This window comes from Aphis gossypii, chromosome 1, assembly GCF_020184175.1.
Source record: "Aphis gossypii isolate Hap1 chromosome 1, ASM2018417v2, whole genome shotgun sequence".
Taxonomy (NCBI): Eukaryota; Metazoa; Arthropoda; class Insecta; order Hemiptera; family Aphididae; genus Aphis; species Aphis gossypii.
The window spans coordinates 87,884,732-87,905,964 of NC_065530.1; the positions used below are offsets into that span (position 1 = coordinate 87,884,732).

General features: G+C 29.0%; 1 protein-coding gene and 1 long non-coding RNA gene across 2 annotated transcripts in view; one reads left to right on the forward strand and one right to left on the reverse strand.

Annotated features, from left to right (window-relative positions):
- LOC114133002 (serine-rich adhesin for platelets) overlaps positions 1-17,630 on the reverse strand; it is an 82,708-nt gene extending 65,078 nt beyond the window's left edge. The window contains exon 1 of the mRNA XM_027998621.2: positions 17,158-17,630. The gene's annotated coding sequence lies outside the window, so the exon portion shown is untranslated. The remainder of the gene's footprint in view (positions 1-17,157) is intronic.
- Positions 17,631-17,770: 140 nt separating this feature from the next.
- Positions 17,771-18,348, forward strand: LOC114133012 (uncharacterized). The gene is made up of 2 exons (XR_003593111.2): positions 17,771-17,919; positions 18,092-18,348. It is a non-coding gene; the product is annotated as an uncharacterized LOC114133012 (long non-coding RNA).
- The last annotated feature ends 2,885 nt before the right edge of the window (positions 18,349-21,233 follow it).

The following is a 21,233-nucleotide window of genomic DNA, read 5'->3' on the forward strand; positions in this document are numbered from 1 at the left end:
TAAAAAGTATATAGTCAAGAGTCAAGAAAATAATATATGATAACTTAACTCAAGCACAGTTTAACTAAAACTTGGCATTATTTTCTTGATAAACGATCTGAACTCAATATCGTATATTGAATAAAGCAATTTATCATTTCATCAAAATACTAAGACAGAAATTTCACTCGCATTAAATATAGCCCAACTCATAGTTCTAACAATTTTTATAAAAGATAAATGTATTAGATAAATGTATTTAAGCACTATCTAAAAAAAAAAAAAAATGAAAGGTTTAAAAAACAAACACGAAATTCAAAAATTTAACGATAATATCCAACAATTATCGCTACTTCATAGTGGCACAAACGTGGAGGTAAGTATCTGTTTATAGGTAAAGTAATTTTCAGTCTTCAAACATGATTTGACTCGTAAATCGTATGACATATATTATTATGCAAAAACAATAATGATTAAATATATTTTTCGAGGGGGCGTCTGTGTAGGTGTCCTGCGCATACAGTTATCTGGTGGTGTCGTGCACCTTTACGTACACCTGCCACAAGTGTATTTATATTTTTAGTATTTTTTACCACCTACTATATTATGTTACTATACCACCCTCGCTTTTTTCGAGCATAAATAAACTAGTACATCCGAATCACATGTAAAATGAAACATTTTCCCAAATATCTTGCAATATCTTAATTATTAATAATTAATGATTAAATATTTAAATCATCCCATTTTTTCTGTCGAATCCTGTACCTATTATATCAATCGAGTTGCAGTGTTACAGTAATCATTATTTTTTATTTCATGTTTGTGTATGAATATTACGATGATGTGCTTGCATTTTAAACAATGGTCCTACTGAGGTCTAGTATAGGCAATACAATATTACAATGGATTTATGCTCTAAATAGCTCTCCATATAAGTATGTATTATAAATGGGTAATGTTCTGCGACGTCAAAAATGGTCCGTCAACAGTGCCAACGGATAACGATAACCCTAAACGACGCGAAGACGACCGTCCACCATAATAGTGTAATAATATACATAATATACCTACGCAATACGAGTGCAGTGTAGTTTGTGTTTGTGAACTAGCCGTGTTCGGATTATGCACCGTTATAATACACGTACATTGAGCAAACTTGTCTACGCCATATTCTAATAATAATAATAATACTACGACGACGACGACGACGACGATCATAATACACGCGGCAGACGGATAAGAGAGAAAGAATGCTGTAAGAAAAAAAATTCACAACGTTAATAATTTCCGCGCGTTTTATATGATCAAAAATTACGAAGAAAAAAAAATGATGTCAACCAGTTTGGCTGAAAGCTTTCAATTTCTTCACTGTTATAATAATAAAATATGAGTGATATGCAGAAATATATTATCATAATAGTCGTATGTGTATATAGAAATATTACATATTATTATTATGTTATGAACGCACGCGTGTTATACCGACGTTTTTCTTCTTCTTCGCCTTCTTCTTTTTCTATATACACAGCGCGTTATTTGTCGGTTAACCTAGACGGGATAATGCGCATTGAGCGGCCAAAACAATCTTGACCAAATGCATACGTATAGGTATATAAATACCGGTTATGGTCACTCTGACCTTTTGACTTGACCGGCTACACGTCCAACGCAAAACTCGTAAATATACGCTATAGCTACTTTATAATATGGTATAACCACCGTCAACCGTAGAGGTGGGTTTTAAATATAAATATATATATTTTTTTTATCGTAAACCGATTATTGCGACATGCGATCGCAAGCACTTGCAAACATGTGTGGGGACGAAAATCAGATAACCGCTAAAGGTCGTCATTTATTTAGCGATCAACAACGATCATTTTCAATTATCCTATTACCTTGTTAAATTCAAAGTATTTTATACGAGTATTTATTTTAATATGTTCTGTATAATATATAGTAAATGTTTTATAGAAATAGCGTAAGTTTGGTGAGAGACCGCGTACCTAATAGTATTTTATCGGATTAAATTAGTATATAGTATATTCCTAACGATTTCATGGTATCGCGCCCCACGCGTGAATGTCCTTCAAATTAAATTAATATTTGAATATTAATAATCGAATAACTCACTGGTTTTACAAATTTGAATGATTAAAAAATAAAAAATAATATTTTTTTCCAAAATGCCTAGGTACTCCTCTTTGTATGTAAAAATTAACAATTTTTCTAAAAACTATTTAATGATATACAGTCCTGCACTGATAATGTATATAATAACAAATCTAGTGGTAAAATCCGTGTAAACGAAATTATTTAAGTATTGCGTTTGGCGCGTATATCTATTTAAAATGTCCGTGTACGAGTATATAATTATAGTAAATAACTTAATGATGCATTTTCGCGGTAAATCGTTTTTAATTTCAGCAACGAAAGAAAAACTTTTTATTTTATTTTAATTACGCATTGCTTAGTTCTACGTAATGAACACTTCTTCGAGTATTAAAAATATTGCATTTACAGCAGAATAATATATCTATGTTATGAATATTTCGTAAAAAATTATTTATACGCACAACTAATGTAAAATATATAATACATATATAAATATATATATTATATATTACTATGTTTTGCTAGATACTGCGTGCGATACTATGCACCAAGACTATAACATAAAACTTTTGAATAGTGTGATTTGAGAGGAAAAACACACTGGACCCGCTACGATCCCACGACGACCCCGAAATAGGTATTATTTAAGGTAAATTACACTTTTGGACGACTGTTAATTAACGAAACACTACTTTAACAATTACCTAATACCTATGTATTATCATTAGTATATATGTATACCTTCACGCGGTTTCCAAGGACCTCCGTCGAAAAATCCAAACGACCGTCTGCCGTCCCCGCCCGTACGGTTGGTCGCGTCCGACGCGCATCATCGTATATAGAATACACGCAAAGGTAATTCTAAACTTCCAAATCACCTATGTACCTGTGTATTATATTATCGTTACACCGGTCGCCAGGTGGATCCCATCCGGTAATTCTATACGTACTTGGTGTGCGTGCGAGTAGGTACACACATACACGACGAGACACAAGCACGTCGTTGTCGTAAGGAAATACACGTCGTCGGTCGGCATAATTTAATATTATATGAATCTTTATGTATTATACACGCATATTGTTGCAGTTATCGAAACGTATAATATGATTATGTTTTAAGGATTCGTGTCCTACTGCAGAGAGTATTCACTGTTATGATTGTGATAGCCATAGCTGGTAGGATACTCAATACTGATATTTTATATTATAATTTAAAAACGTATTCTTATTATTATTATTACTAAAAAATATTCTTCTGTCATCGGTATGACGAGCCTATAACCTGGATATAGCTTATAGCCTACGGTCGTATATTTAAACCCATTAAAATATTAACTTATTTTGAAGAAAAAACAAAGTTTTTTTCGCAAATAAAACTTATTTCCAATTAATTTTTAAACAAAATGGTAGGTACACAATACAATATGTATGTACAAAAGAACTACTTTAAAATAAATTTTTAATAAGAATCCCTATTATCCACAAATAATTGTTAAACACATAATTGTATTAGTGTATTACCTACTTGTATACATCATGTCCATAATATGATTTTAATATAAATATTAATCTTTTAAAGAAAGCGAATTCTTTTTGCAAACAAATCTAAATAAATTAAACATTCTAGATGATAGAATAGGTTAATTTTTTCATGCTGTCAATAATTATGGTGGAATGAATGGAGTACCTATGTTTTTTTTTTTTTTTTGTGGTTATTGCTTACATCACGATTGACTAGGCCACGCCACTATCTTTATACCGTCAAATATGTATAGATTTATGATTATAATACCATGATGAGTACAACGCTAGGTATATAATCATTTCTACGACCGAAAATCGGATGTCGTTTGGACTGCGACGACGGAAGTATACATATTATTATTGTTGTTATGATGACGACCTCTTCCCCTCTTCGCTAGTCCGCGGTGGTAATGACTGACTACTGAGCTACTGCTGCTGCTGCTGCTGCATATAGGTAATAACCGTCAGGTGGTATTAACCGTGACCCGGTTGGCAATTTGTTACATCCGTATTTCCTACCTACTATATAATATCAGGTACAACATAAAGCGTGCTGTCTACCTAACCACGTGTATATTATTATTAATTATTATAATATCATACATCTATTATTTAGGTATACTATTAATATTTGTAATAATTATTATATTGTTCACGTTTTTTAGGAATTGTCGCATCCTGCCTTAAGTATACATCATGCTGCAAATATAACAACAATATCGACATTACTCTAAATACTCACTCGATAAAACCGAGGAACGATAGTATTTTTTTTGGTGAACAAAAAAATTAATTAAATCACAGTACCTATCACACACACACACACACATATTCATCATACATACCACATATCAAATAGACAATAATAATATATGACACGTCTATTCGATGCGACACACGCATATCACGTACCTATGGATATATAAGGAAGACGGTGTCCGTTGACCCGGTTCGAGAAATATTGTTATTGACAAACGGCGCCGTCGAGATCAACAATACACCGAATAACCCTATATAGTATATACCATATACATATATACCGCCTATATCTATGAACAGTATGAAATATATACGCGCGTATACTTACGACCTAATAGTCATTAACTTCGATAAATAATAATAATACGATACACATTGTCGTTATTCGCTACCTATTCACTATGAGCAGCTGTCCTCATTCGCTGCACAAGCCGTCTACATCTAGCTACAAAGAATATTATTATAGTCGGCGGCACCGTTATTGGCGCGCGTCGGTGAAATTAATCGCAGTAGCCGTTGAGCTGTTATGACTGCAATCATCGTCGGATCACTTCGTTACAATTTACGCACTTATGAAACCCTGTGTCCAAATCGATGACGAAAAAACACTATCGTAGATCATATATTACAGGGTTGGACAACTTTTATGGGCTTTTAATCGACCTCTGAGTTTATTTGTAAATATTTCTTTTATTTTAGAATAACACAAGGGAGTGGCGATCGACTCGAATTCATGTCGCGATTGATTTGTTGGCCACCCCTGATGATATATTATATAATAATATCCAAAAAATAATCCGGGTTTATTCACGTCATCACGTGTATATTTATTGTCTATCTCGATCCCACTCACGCCTCCATGGAATAACCCACGATGTCCACCTCCGGAGATTGGAAAATCCAGAAAATGTTCCACGATCCCTTGATATCTTTGACTTCACATCAAAAAGGTTTCATTGATGGCAATTGTGTGGATTGATAATTTCAGTAGTGTTCGAAAACCCTTTACAGGCGATCTTTACACATTCACTGACTTACCGCAATCAAAAGTATGCGTAATGCGGTATTTATTACTTACTAAATACAGGTAAGGCCCAACGTACTTTAATTAAAAATTATTACAATGCAAATTGACATAAATACCCGTTAATTCAGTAAATGTTATTCTGAACTATATAAGCTCCATAGTTATTGCTGACTTAAACTGGAAGGTAGAGTAATTTACTTGACGCATCATTCAGTCGAAAACTACTCATTTTAGTTTCTCAAAAAAACCAACTGTAATAAAACTTAACGATTTTTTGTAAAAGATAATTTTCTTTAAAAAAAATAATAATTTATATCGTAAAAAACGTACACTTCATTAATAGAATAGAAATCACCGAGTTACTTATCTATAAGTATAAAAAAAAAAACAAAATCAGAATTGTAATAACAATTTTCAACTTTTCATGATTAAATAATAAAAAAGTAGTTGACTGTTTATCGTACATAGGGAATCACCCTGTACATATATTTGTTACAGTGCAGCAATATTATATTTTAACAATCTATAAAAAAAAAATCTACCACGAGTATAGTAATGAATTTCTTCTCATACCAATAATAACCGTCCGGCACTATTCATATACAAACACGTTTTAACCTTTAATTATAAAAATATTATATTATAATACTTGAAATGTATATGATTCGACGACGGCTACTGCACATAGTAACAGAATCAGACGGTGGACTGACGATTATTATTGGTACCTATCTGTTATTAAATATTATATTACACGACTATGTATTTAATTTTCTCCTGAATCGGTAAGTCGTTATTATTTTATTAAAAATTCCAACTCTAAAAACATACCTAATAGTAAGGGAATAATAATTCACTAGCTATGGATTTCGTTTTATTGTAATTTTTTTTTATAATACAAATAGATGTCGACAGTACAAACAATTTTATGAGTTTAAAAATATGATCTCAGTACTAGATTTCAAAATTTCAAAAATTAGAATTTAAATATAATAAGTTATTAAAAGAAAAATGGTAGTGAGCACGTTTGGTGAATTACCCTGTATATATATTTACTTATTTTTAACGCAGTAATTGAATCGTGTATTTAGTAGCTCCTATTATGTATATTGTATATGAGTTATAAATTATGATAATATTATTATAGGCACCTATAAGCGCGCACCTATACGTTCTGCAGTAGTTAAGTCTAACGGCCCGGTTTCGATTATATATATTACTAGATACACATTTAGCAGACGAACGATGTAGTAGCCGCGGTAATAACCTACATATTATGATGTGTACACTGTACATGTGTACGCGTTAAGTATAAACTACCTACCTATTTATTTTCACGAATATCTATATATATTATATACACATTATTGTTTTTATCGGGTGTTAAGAGGTGTGTAAATATGTATAATATATGTATAATACGACCGCACGTCATTTCGCACTCAGCTAATCCACACTCGGTTACAATTAAAATAATAATTTGCGAGCGCAAACAGAAATATAACGCTGAATAATAAAATCGTGAAAGTCAAACCACGACACGCGTATATTACGATATAATATACAATATACTTATGTATATGGGTATTAACCGACGACGTATGTAATGTATTGGGCGCTACAATGAGATATAATAAGGAAAATGGTAAACTCATATGATTGTAATATTATATCGTTCACCTACATGTACAATGTACATGTGATATACTATATATATATTTATTCTCGAGGGCGTCTCAAATACATAAATAATAACGACACGCGTCACGATAGATCCGCGGACTTGCAAGGTCGAGTCCTCGAAATGGTCAGAACGGACGTCGGTGATTAGTTTTTGTCCATTTTTCTTTTGTTCCAATCAGTTTACTGACCTTTCTCAATTGTCAATTGAAGTCTCCAAATAGTAACGAATATATTATTACAATAGTCAGTATTTTACTTTGGGGAAGCTGATTATTTATCATACGGGAGAGTGTTAATTTATAAGTTTGGTATGCCGTGAGTACAAAACATTTTGGACTTAAAATTTAAAAAACTGAAGTTATAAAATATAAATACACGATATTATACTATAAAATAAAATGTTACATAAAATAAAAACTCGAATAATTTTCTATTTTTAATAAATAAATCTTACTTTTTAAGACCAGGGGGTGATTGCACTCCCCGAACTCCCCCAATTTCACATATATAATAATAATAATAATAGACAATGGTATAAGTGTGTACGTAACGGCACATAATTATTATTTGTTGTTCGTTGTCCGCGGAATGAGAACAAAACATCCGAATAACAATCGCCTAATTTCTGGCCGAACGTGTTTACAATAATTGCGTCGGTCACGACGACAGTTCTATCAAAATAAAGTATTCAAATTTTTCATCTACACGGACGGTCTTGGCATTTATAATGTATATATTGTGTGTATACGTTTATACGTTATACAGCCGTACGTAACAATGGTCGCAACTCTAAATATATAGTATAGGCCAACTTAGAGTCTCTCGCTAGTCCAGCTGTGGTACCTACGAATCTACTTTATATTATATCGAAACGTATTTTATTCACGCGCGCTGCTGCCTGAAGTGTTCTGAAATTCCAAAACCTGTAAAAATGTATTCATTCTATACCTCTATGGTATTATGTCGTAGGAAAAATGATGCGTAATATGTATAGGTATCTATCAAATAACGGTACCAATACGCGTGTCTTGACGGCGGAGCTGAATATTCTCAACGATTGCACGGAAAACGAAACGAACAGAAGAAAACTCACAGAGTCACATCGTGCAACGCCGGATAAGGGATAAAGTTGAATTGTATATTCATTTAGATACTCACATAAAACCTATTAATAACGATCATCAGTCCGACATTTGGAAGAATGGTTTATACTTTTAATATATAAAGTTTTTATTTATAACTATTCGAAGTCACAATTTAACAATAATAATATCAAAATGTTTTCATTTTTAAAATTAACGAAAAGTTATTAGTAGTTAATATTTAAAAGTATATAATATGTATTTAGGTTTATTTCTAAATTATTTGCGTCATTAATCTAAGCCAATACAATTCGAACATTTTATGTTCTAAAATGTTCTAAGCATAAATACAATTAGAAAATTTTAGTTTAAATAAGGAGCGCAGTTCGACAATTTCCAGACGGAAGACTTGTAACAAACAAGTTGAAATTATTTTTCTACCAGCAAATAGAGCTTTACCTACAGGCTACAGCTGATATCGGCTGCTATATGCTAGCTATTACTGGCGATATGTCATCTGCCGAGCGGCACAGTACATCGAACAGAATGTTCTCATCTTTGACAAGATTAAAACCGTATAGGTATCATAGGAATTCGACCGGTCTAACCCGCCTCGACGTGGATTATCTCCGACGATAGTTTGCGAGAAAGTAATAGTGGCAATCTTGGATAGAAAAATTAAACCTTTGATAGGTATATGAAATTTTTAAGAAAATGTCCACGGTATTAAAATTAAATTAATTTTGATCAATAATAAAAATTAAATCTATAGTTATAGTTTGGATGAATATTATAAAGCTGTATTTGAAAACTGATATTATTATATTTCCAAGTTATCCAAACTTTACTGGCACATGAATCTAAGCGTATTGTACATTTGTACCATAGTTTTTTTAAAATCTTTTGTATTTTTATTGCCATTAAAAATGTCATTCGCACAAATTAATTGTTCCCCTTGTACAGTTGCGCTCTACCACCAGAACTGCCTTAAAGAACCTACAACTGCAGTTTATAAACTTGTTAACACTGACTATCTGAAAAACTATATAATACATTATATTACTCGATAAATAGAACGAATCATATAACCTAGTTATACTACTTACTAGCATTAGGTTTTATTGAAAGTTTCTTAGGTTTAAAATAGTTCTTCAAACGATACCCCTATTTTCAATATCATATTCCCAATCAGAATATATTTTTTTTAAATTTTTATTATATTAATATCGAAATTTTAAATCGATGTATGATTGATTTTTTTTTTTTAAGTTAAATGTAGCGATGATCGTACGGAAGTGTAATACAAATATATGAGATAAAGTATTTATTTTGATATCATATTATTATTCTAGGTAAAATTGTAAACTAAAAATATTTATAAATTATTAACTTAAAAATTATATTTACTTCAATATTATAATAATATGTAAACATATACATATTTATAATATAAACTAAAATATGTAAGTAAAATTATTTTACTTAATTTCTAATCATTTTTCAATTTAGTAAAGTAAACTTAACCTAAAGTAAATTCGTTATTATAACAATTATAATAGTTATTTAAATATACAATATTTTTTTGTTCATTGAAATTAACAATTAAAATAATTCCTTTTATTTTTTTTAATTATTAGGTTAAGGCCGAATTATTATTATTATATGTGTTCAGGTTGAAAAACCAGGTTAAACCATTGCGCTTACATATGCGTGTTTCATGAATTAAAAAATATAAAAACAAAAATAAGATGATAAAATATGGATTTAGTGCACTCGATTTGATTATAAGTTAAGATTTTTAGATGAAAATCTCTTAAAATAAGTATATTATGCACGATCTAAATTATTTTCGGAAATATCATAGAAAAATAATTTTGTTTTTATTTATATACACAAAAAAAATTATTATGATAGCTTATATATAATATTAGGTATATATTTATTATACTTAGATAAATCGTACTAGAGGGCAAGCCCTCTGGTCCAGCAATAATGGATCACAAAAATAAAAGTGCTTGTTATATTCTCTCCCACGATTACTTTCATATCTGTCCTTTCCGATCTCAGGGTTTTACTTTCTTCTTCTGTAATTCTTACATTTCGGTTCGTGATTAACTGTATACATCGGTTTCCACGATCCCCAAGTTGAGATTGATCGATAAGCGATTTACAGGTGCCTTAGTATAATGTAGTACCTATATAGCTAATGTCCTTACCTAAAGTATACGCGTTCTTTCTTTTAAGCCATTTGTTATTTTATTTCTTATATTTTTCTAACGAAAATTTCAATTTCCTAGTTTCTATTTCGAGAAACTGTATAGTTCTGCAAACTTAACTAAAAATGAACCACTAATATTTATTTAAATTATTTTATTAACATTATTATTATTATTATTACTATTTTCAAAGAGGATTACATAATTCGTTCTAAGCCATTATTATAAAATTCAATTTTGAAAATTAGTTTTTCATTTTACTCAATACTCGAGTGTATTTAAATGATATAACTACACCATATAGTTTAAAAAAAGTTGTTATCGTTTTTAATCTTTATAATCGATATTTATAAATATCAATAGTATTCAATACATTTTGCTCTAATGGTTGTACTGAGAAAACTAATTGATAGATATGATCTCGAATGTGGGAGGTATCATAATTATTAGAAACTTCGTTAATATATTTTTATACTGTATATAGGTAGATGTAAACTCGATTATTTCTCATTTTAGGCGTCTTGTAAATGATACGTGAAACGATAAATTATTAAAACTGTACATATTTATGAAAACGACTCGTTAAAGCGCGTGTGTATTGAACATATTTTAAAATCACACACGTGTTCAACAATTATTCAAATTGACAATAATAATTTATTATATTATATTATTATTTTATACATTGATATAATTTCATTTTTTCACATAACGTAAATTGGCCATATTATTTTTTGTTTTGTTCAATTTACTCGGTAAATATTTAAATAAAAATTTAACAATTTATATATAGTAGATAGTGCATTAGTTTATTATATTTATATAATATAATATTGATTAACAGTTACCTTTTACCTTTTTCCATTACATGTTGCATTTTAAAATCTCTCATATATTAAACCAGTAAATTAAAAATGTAGTAATATGTGTGTATAATGCATTTAAATTTGTATTTGATATTAACACTAGAACCCATGTTGGTCGATTTAACATTCTGTAAAAAATCCTACGGTATTACTTTATCATTATTATTCGGACCCTAATTTTGTAAACGATTTTTATTGGAATTTGACAGCGAGGAAAAACTATTATAAAAAAAAAACAGTTTTTTTTTTTGAAAATAAAGTATAAAATAATTTACATTTATATATTTTATTTATGTAGGTACTTGATAACAAAGCGTATGACAAAAAAATATTTCTTTGACAAATTAACTTGTCATTATTATTTATTTGATGGACTTGAATTTTCTCACATACAACAATATAATATCAAACAAGCACGTAAGACACGTACCTTTATCATAATTCGCGTATTATTATTATATTACTTTTCGACTATTGTATTTATTATTTGAGTGTGTAACGTACTGCGAGCAGAACTATTATAGTTCTGTTTCTAATTTTGGCATTTTTTCAACAAAACCTAGGAGCGGTGTTGCAAACCACGTTTATTTCCTTTTTCACTGTATTAGCGATAATTCCAAACAGAAAAAACAATGACCTATTTTCTAATAATTGATATTATGATTACGTCTCATACGATCTGAATTTCGCGACACGAATCACTTAACGTTTGCTTCATAAGAATATATGTGTGTATCTATTTACTTCCCGGAAGGAAATTCTTTTATCGTAACTACATGCATTGATATATACTCGTGATCTTATGTATTATTATGTATGCAAAGGTCCTGCGGGTCATTTAATAACCAAGAACCTGGTGATAGTCATGTGAGTATAATGATTGTGTGTGCGTGTGTGTTGTTTAGGTACGCGATAGGTATAAAGTATACCTATATTGAATGTATGTGCAAAAACTCAACAGACCTTGGAAAGCTGCTACTGTCTCCGTACTTGGCAAATCGATCTATTTATCTCGACTGAATATCAACCACAAATGTCTGGACGAATAATCGTGTTGTTTCCTACCCTTCCTCAAATACCATAAATAACCGAGCTGGAACTTGTGTTACACTACACCAATATACGTAGTTATGTGATTGTTTCGCGGCCAATGTTTAGATTGTAAGGAAATATTATACTCGACTATAGACATTAAATTGATGCGAAAGTGAAAAAAATAAACAGTAATCGTGAATAGATCTCAAATATAAATTTAAGCTGTTGCGACGTATGTAGGTACATGTACAAGAAATATGAAAAATATAAAACTTCAAAAATACATATAATATCTATACAGTCGTTTTTTTAACTTTTTTTTTAATGCCGCGATACGATAATAGTAAAATTATTCTAAGGAGAGAAATCGGGCATGTCAATTGAATAAATCTGGCGATTATATATATTATTAATGCACTCACGTTGTGGTTGTAGTATTTATTTGCCAAAAAATGTATATAGTTGGGAACCTACTTTCGTTTTAATTTGGTAAGTGGCATTGTATTATATACAACCGCCGCCACTCCGTCTCCACGTTACATCTATTACAGTTAATAATACATGCGTATATTATAATACAATGATATTTTACTACACAACAATAAAATTAAGTAATGAAATGTATTTTATTGTTTTATGCTGTCGGGTGTGTCGACTATTTTATAAAACAAATTCATTTTTACTTTTTTATTAGTATACCTACACCTTGTTTATACGTCTACACTTTGAAGCTACGTTAGACTTGCATTATTATTCTCGTATATTATGCATTTTACATTTTTGGCACGACATAATTTGTAAAATATAAATAAGTACGTGGTTGTATAGATAAAACGGTATTAGTTCGTTGGAATAACGAAATAACATTTCACAGCTTTATTTAATAATTTATGTATATTTAATGTTTTATGTCGTTGAAAGTTTCGCCCACTGAACTACTGAGGGAAATGAATTAAGACACGGATGTCGTTACAATTCATAATAAAAAAAAAACGGAAATAATTACACTCGTACCTATATTAATTTATGCCAACGCGTGCTGGTATGAAATCAAATCAACACTCTTGCACATTATCACTTTTAGATTTCGTGTTTGAGATTATAATTTATAATATGCACGTCGATCATAAACACAATCAACCCGAATTTCATGGGACTTCGCGACCGTTTTAATGAAATCTGCGACAACCGTCTATTAAATAGATTTTCGAGTAATTGTACGCGTAATATTATTATAGTATACCTACACGCATATTGAATGAACCTTCCATTATTACGTATGGCATAAAAAAATACATTCGTTATGAATGTATTAAAATAAAAATGCCATTTGAATTGTGATTCCTCGCTCATTATAAATTTTCAGCGATAATTGCAGTAGTTCACTTGCAACCTTCTGGTCTATACTCCGCAAGTCGAAATACAAAAGTTCTGACTACTATATAATTATATATTACGTTGTACACACAAAGAATTCATTATATTTATGGACTGCATATTATATATTATATTGACTCACACAGAGTCAAACATTTAATAAGAATTGAACAGAACATATTATATTATTTTTACTTTTATCCATCAAACAATTATAAAGTACTGCATACACATGTATATTTCGTATCCTTTCTCTCATTTTGGATAAAATTATAAAGATTCTCTCTTAACGCATTATCGCGAGAGTATCGAAAACGCCAACTATTCATATATATATATATATATATATACAATGATTTCACACAACCAATTCACATCTATGACCGCAGTATAGGTATTTAAAGTCCATTTCCTATACAAAAAATTGAAATCTCACGTAACCTAAAGTCACACGCGCACACTCTTCTTATCACGCAGTATTTCTATAATGATATATCATATTGTTTTATACTTCGTCAAGCCAAATGTTTAAATTTTACGAACAATTTCGTGGTTTTATAATAGTTTTCCATCTAAACAAAACTGCCATATTTTTACACCATAACATCTACACCTCCACACCAATTTATGAAAAATACCTATATATTAATATTATGAACTATTATCATATCATTTTTTTTTTATACATAACACGTCTTTTTTCATTTTGTTATTCATGGTCGTGATCCAACCGAAGAGGAAACGCCTACAGGTATTACGGCATTGTTATAAACACATGGATATACGAATATTAAACATATCTCGCGGACAGATACCAACGGACAGTTGGAGACGAAGAGAATGGATTGAGCTTCTTACAGTATAATAGTGGGCGAATGTGCTAAAAACTGGTTCCAGATCGCCTTGTATAGACAACAATTTACTCTGTCTCCATCCTGCAGAATTCCGTAAAAATATTAAGTTTAAAAAAACACTAAGCAAGTGTTAATAAAAAATAAATAATAATAACAAAAAAACAATAGAGACTAGATATATGGTATATAATAATCCTCCAATAAAATTTAGTTTAAATTCACTAATCATATTCAACGTATATGTATATCTGGTATAATTGAAAATCCTTAACGCATATTATAATACTGTATATGACTTTTAACAATCGTCGACTGTCGTTACGATTTATATTTACTGTAAATTACTCAATACATTTTTAATAAAACTTTTTTCATGAAATTTAGTTGTAGCTTATACAGTTGTCATTTATAACTGTATTATTATAACTCACCTGCCACATAATTTCATATTTGAAAACGAGTTTTTTCTTTAGCTCGATTAAATAATTTTAAAGCATATATTATAGTAGTGTACCTACCTAAATTTTGTTTTTTAATTATCGTGCTGCTTACATAAATATAAAATATTTTTGACAGTTAAAGTAAAAATTATTAAGTGCCTACTAAATACTTTTTACATCAAATCGGAATGTAATACCTATCGTCCTACATAATGAATTAATATAATTTATTTGAATAAACGTTCAACTCATAAAAACACTTTTATAATATTGACGGTAATTCGTAATTAATATCAAAATTTTAAGTATTCCAGCTTCATTTTTCACACATTCGTATGCAAAAATTATACTTATTTGTAATTTACTACTTTTTAAATTTCTCATATATTATCATCATACAATTATTTATAAACGATTATACGTTGTATATACGTTATTTAAAAATATTTAACCTTTTCTCTACTTATTGCTTAAAATATTAAATGCATTGCCTTCATCAGTGTATGCATAATTATGAATTATGATGTACCCAATCATACATTGGACATAATAAGATACTATTGACCTACCAAACAAATTTAATATCTAACAAAATTGCTCAACATACTTTGTATGATTGGGAATTATTAAGATAAATTCAAAACGTTTACCCATAATACGAATATATTATAAGAAAATAGGTATTAAATTATAATAATTAAATCTAAAAATATTGAAACAAAAATGTTCGAATTATAAAAAGAAATTTACTAACTATCTATTGTTTGTAATATTAATTTATGGGAAAACTACTATATATCTAAATAATTACTCTTTTCTCGAATAATCGTTATTGAATAACTAAATTTTAGTACACATTTAAATATATTAATAGTAGATACATTCTCAAAAACCTTAGTCCATAATAACAAATTTAAAACTTTTTTTTTATTATTATTCATATAATCCCTCATTTAATATTTTGATATTTATATTTCTTTTATACACTTAATACACGCAGATTTATCTAATATACAACTACGTACAGTAATTACTAATTAGTAATCTATTAATGAATATACGTTTTAAAACAATACAAAATTATTCAGTCTTTTGTCTCTGTCTTTGACCCTCTCTCTTTCTCTTCCTCTCTCTAAACGCCTACATGAAAACCAACTGTAGTTGAATAAATAAATTATTCTCATATGGTGGGTTAACGACAGTATTTTATCAAAACGATTAAGGTTCCTATTTCCTATATGTATAAATATAATATATACATAAGAAATATTGAAATGTATAATGGCGAAACGCGTGTTTATAACTTTGAGTGCATTGACTCATCACGGTGTACACAAAATACATATACGGTCATCGATGGCCGCGGCCCATGATTGATGTCACCTTTATAGTTTATTCCGAATCATAAATTTATTGCTTTTTGAGTATAATATAGTAACCACAGCAGATGTTCTAAAAACCTTCGTCTAAATAATATGTAATAATATTCTAAATTAATTGGAGCAGATAATATTAGACTATTCTAACGCTATACATTTGAGTATTCAAGAAATCTGGACTAACCGAGCCCGTTCACTTGAGCCACACGTCTTGCGGTGTAAATTTTATAATATTGTATAATACATATTTATACCTCCTACTTCAAAGCAATTTATACTTGGGGATAAACAGTTCAGGGATCTCCCCGTCTCCGTACAAAATATAAATCAAAATACGGCTGCTAACAATAATATCATTTAAACATATAGGTATAAATATATCCATAAAATATCATTCAACGTATGGGGGGTATTATTATAATTTCATAGTTTTGTTTATGATTACCCCTTAGCTGACAAATAACACACCTTGGGCGGAACCCATTCTCGCGGTGTTTAAAGATAGTCATAAATACATAAATAACCCGGGTCGACTCAGTACATAGTCATCATAATGAACAGTAGCTTTGTTCAATATATTTCCGACTCATACCTCTGCTGTAGGTATCAAAATAAAATATTATGAAGACGAGCCAATTTATGTTATTTTACAAAGGCCATTCACACGGAAAACGTATCATTACCCGCCATTATACCTGTAGTATCTATATAGCTACGTATCGTATACATCAGTCAAAAATATAAAAAACTATTACGATTTGAATTATACAAATCCGTTACAGGATTATTATTAAATGCTACAATATACAATATCTTACCTTGCTAAATTGTGGTTAATTCACTGTGCGTGGCCGTCAATATATGTTTATTTTTTGTTTCTTGATCAAAATTGTATATACATATATATATATATATATATCATTTATCCATGTCACATGCACACACAAACACACCACGTATTGTTATAAATTCGCAAAAACACTTTGTATTATAATTATTATATAAAGACACCTCCTGGACTCTTCAACAGGTGGTCGTTAAAAAACAAAAACAAAAACTAAAAAACGGTCATAGGCTAACGAATTCAACGAGAGACTCGGAGGTATAAATGAAATAACCAGTAAAAACGTAAACGGACGACGTGAAGTTTTCTTATCTTCTGATAAGTGTAAATAATTCGGTATACTCGGATAAATATTTAACAGTTTTTTTAACAAGTATTCACTAATAACCACGTATTACATGTATAGGACGGACATGTGCGCGCACGCAGACGGACGAACGGACGGACACGAATATGTCTACGGTACTGACTGCAGTCGGTGACGGAGAGAGCTCGGTGCGCCACTCACCTTACCTCTCCTCTCGTTCTGTGTTCACCTGTCCGGTTTTCTACGCCAATGAACTAGACACGTAATAATATTAAGCAGATACACAACGGTCGTCGTATACCAGTAATGTTGGCAGCGGAATATAATAATAATAATAGTAGTAGTAGTAATAATAAGAAGAAGAAGTAATAATTACCGATACATGTGCCCGGAGTTTGCAGTCGGAGTTCAACGGTTCGTAAATCGTAGGTAATACCATCGACATAATATATTATACATTTTTTATGTATTAGTTTAATACAATCGCATTCATACGATAGGATGAAATATCATTTTTAATTGTTCATATACTTATTATTACCATACACCAATATGTTTTACTTATTTGTTTTTAATTATAGTATTGTGCAAATTTAACTAGGTGGACAAACGCAAATCGATTGCGACGCGTCAATGGATTTTCGTAAGCACGCGGTTTTCAAATGATTTTCCAGACAACCCGGCACGAAGTATTGATATAATTCTATACTACAAATAAAACCTAGTCTGGATCAACCAATTATTTAATTAAATGTAATTAATATTAATTTTATATTAATTGTACTACAGTATGATGATAGATTGAAAAATAAGTGATATCTATTTTAAATCTATAAAATATAATTTCACTGAAATATATTTAGTATTATATATTTAAATTTCCTAGTACTTTTCTAAATAATCGGAAAAAATCAAAAAAGCGGACTAGTTGATACAAGTATTGATTTTTAAATATTTTAAAACCAATAGTATTAAGCAAGAACTTAACAGAACAATGAGTGTCAAGTTTACCTAATTATTGAGTATTTCAGTATAATTTTAAAATTTGAATACAAAAATGAATTATTATAGCCCAGGACACAGGTATACGATAAAAAATGATTCTGAGCGTGATAAGTCTAAACAGTTAGCACGTGTTTCCAAGAATAATTTATTTTAAGTTTATATCGATATTAAAAACAAATTGCATGTTATGTAATAGTAATTATGATATTATTTTATACAATATTACTAGCGAATATATAATTTTTACATCAATAGTTTTTAATATGCCTACATTTTATTGGAAATTATAGTTATCAATTCGTAATTGCAGTTAGGTATTTTGTTTTTACTTAATTCAATTATTTTAAAAACTAATATAAAATTTTTACTTTAACCCCCTCCCTAAACTATAAACTAGATAAAATTACCTATCAATAAAAACCCCTAAATATTGTTGATTGGAACATTATTTTTAATAGAAAAAGTCACAAAAAAAACAAACATTCATCGTTGTAAGACCAATGCAATTCATCGCTTCACTCAGAAGCTAAATTATACTTTCATATTATTTCATCAAGAGATAATTTTTATTTTTTTTATGACTTTATATATTATGTATACATACATAAAACCACAGCAGATTGATTTATATGTTATACACTGTTTGATAGCTATCGTAACAACATGTTTCGTTAAAATCTTTAATAAATAAAAAACCATTACCTTATAACAGATATACTCTAAAAATCGATTCGAACGACATACTTTTTTATATCACTCAAATAGAATAATAAAAATAAAAATTAAAGATTGTCGAATTTTTTAAATTTAAAAAAAAATATTAACCTTAATTAATAAACATGATTTTAAAAAGCACATTTATTAAATTTACATTTTTCAATAAAAATAATTCAAGTAATAAATAATTAATAATTAATATGAACAAAATAATAAATATAATATTTGCATTCAATTTTAAGGAATCATATAATATACATAAATTTAACTTAAAACGTAAAATAGTGTATTAGTGTAGAACTCGATTTCGTCAAACACGTTTAAATAAACTTGATATTTTCTCCTCTATACGGAAAAACATTGAATCTTATACATATACTTTAGCAGTCGCTGTTATTTTTTACCCATTCTTATGATTCAATCTTTTTTATGCATATGGTTATCTCATAGTACAAAATTGGCTAACAAATTACTATATTTATTTATTAATTATTTATTTTTGATTCCATTACAACTATAGTACGAAATATGCTATGTGAATTTGTTATTAAAAAATAAACGAATAATAAATCGATATAACATTAATTAAAACTAGTCGATATATTATATAAGTTCAACTTCATTATTTTTTAGTTACCATTTTTTTTTTTTGTTTTTTTTTTTAGTTATAAATCCGTAGATTTGTTTGTTGCAGCTCTCCATGTTTCTGTATCGTAAGACAATTCCTTCAGGTCTTTGTAATTTCCTTTATTCGTATCCTGCATTATCTGTGTCATGTATTCTGCCCTTGATCTTCCTCTTGCAATGTGTCTTTCAACATCTCCTTCAATTATTTTCTTTAGTAAACTTTCATGCCTAGTATGTGTCTTATCATCTTGATTTTTCTGGATTGGATACTTTTCCATATTTGTCGTTGTTCCTTTATTTTATCTAGTACTTCATTGTTCGTTACTCTCTCGGTCCATGGTATTTTAAGCATTTTCCTGAAGCACTACATCTCAAAGGCTTCTAGCCTTTTTTTTCCATTGAATTTATTGTCCAAGTTTTGGATCCAAAGAGCGCTACACTCCATGTATAACTTTTAAGGAATTTCTTCCTTATTTCCAGGCTGACGTTATTGGTAGTTTGTATGTGGCTTTTGTCTTAAAAGGCTCTTTTCGCTTGTGCCATCTTGCAGATTACCATGCCAACTGTAATAGTCAGTATTTTTTTTTATCATTTATTTTTTAAAAATTTTAAGTTATTTAAAAACTGTATTTTTTAATTCTCAAGATTTTAGTACACTGCTTAAAGAGTGAGTGTTCTATTCTGTTTTTCAAATAAGAAACTCCTTTATTATATACTGTAAATTATAAAGTGGAAACATTTTTTAAAAATTCTTATGTATCTAAGTAATTAAAAATTTTAACAAGTAGTTTTTCAGTTATTAAAATGTTTGTATTAAGGATAATAAACCTTAAAAATAGTTTTACAGCAAAGATATAAAATATATGTGATTTATTGCATAGAATTGAGTATACATGAAACATTTTTACAAATTATAAATTTTTGTTTTTATTTTTTTGATTAATTATGATTTATAAGATTTTCATATTACCGTAACCCTATATTTTCAAAAAACTTATTAGTTATTACCATAGATCTACACAAAGTAAATAACTCGAAAACTATTTATTCGAATATTATAATACATATTAATAATATGTATTATAAATATACATTGATACTTCATACGTAAAGATATTTACATTTTACACAATTACACTTAAACAAATAAGTGTAATAAAATGTTTGATTATAGACTATCTGTTTTTTGTTTAAACATTCATAAAATAATGTAGTTATAAAAAAATTAAATATTATAATTTTGTTGATCTTATAATAATAAGGATTATAAATACTATTATGATACTTTTATTTAATTGTCTATCTAATCTATTAATATTTTATTTAATAATGTTACAGACTGTTATGTATCCACTTAAAATATATTGTAAGACCTTCGGGTTAAATATTATATT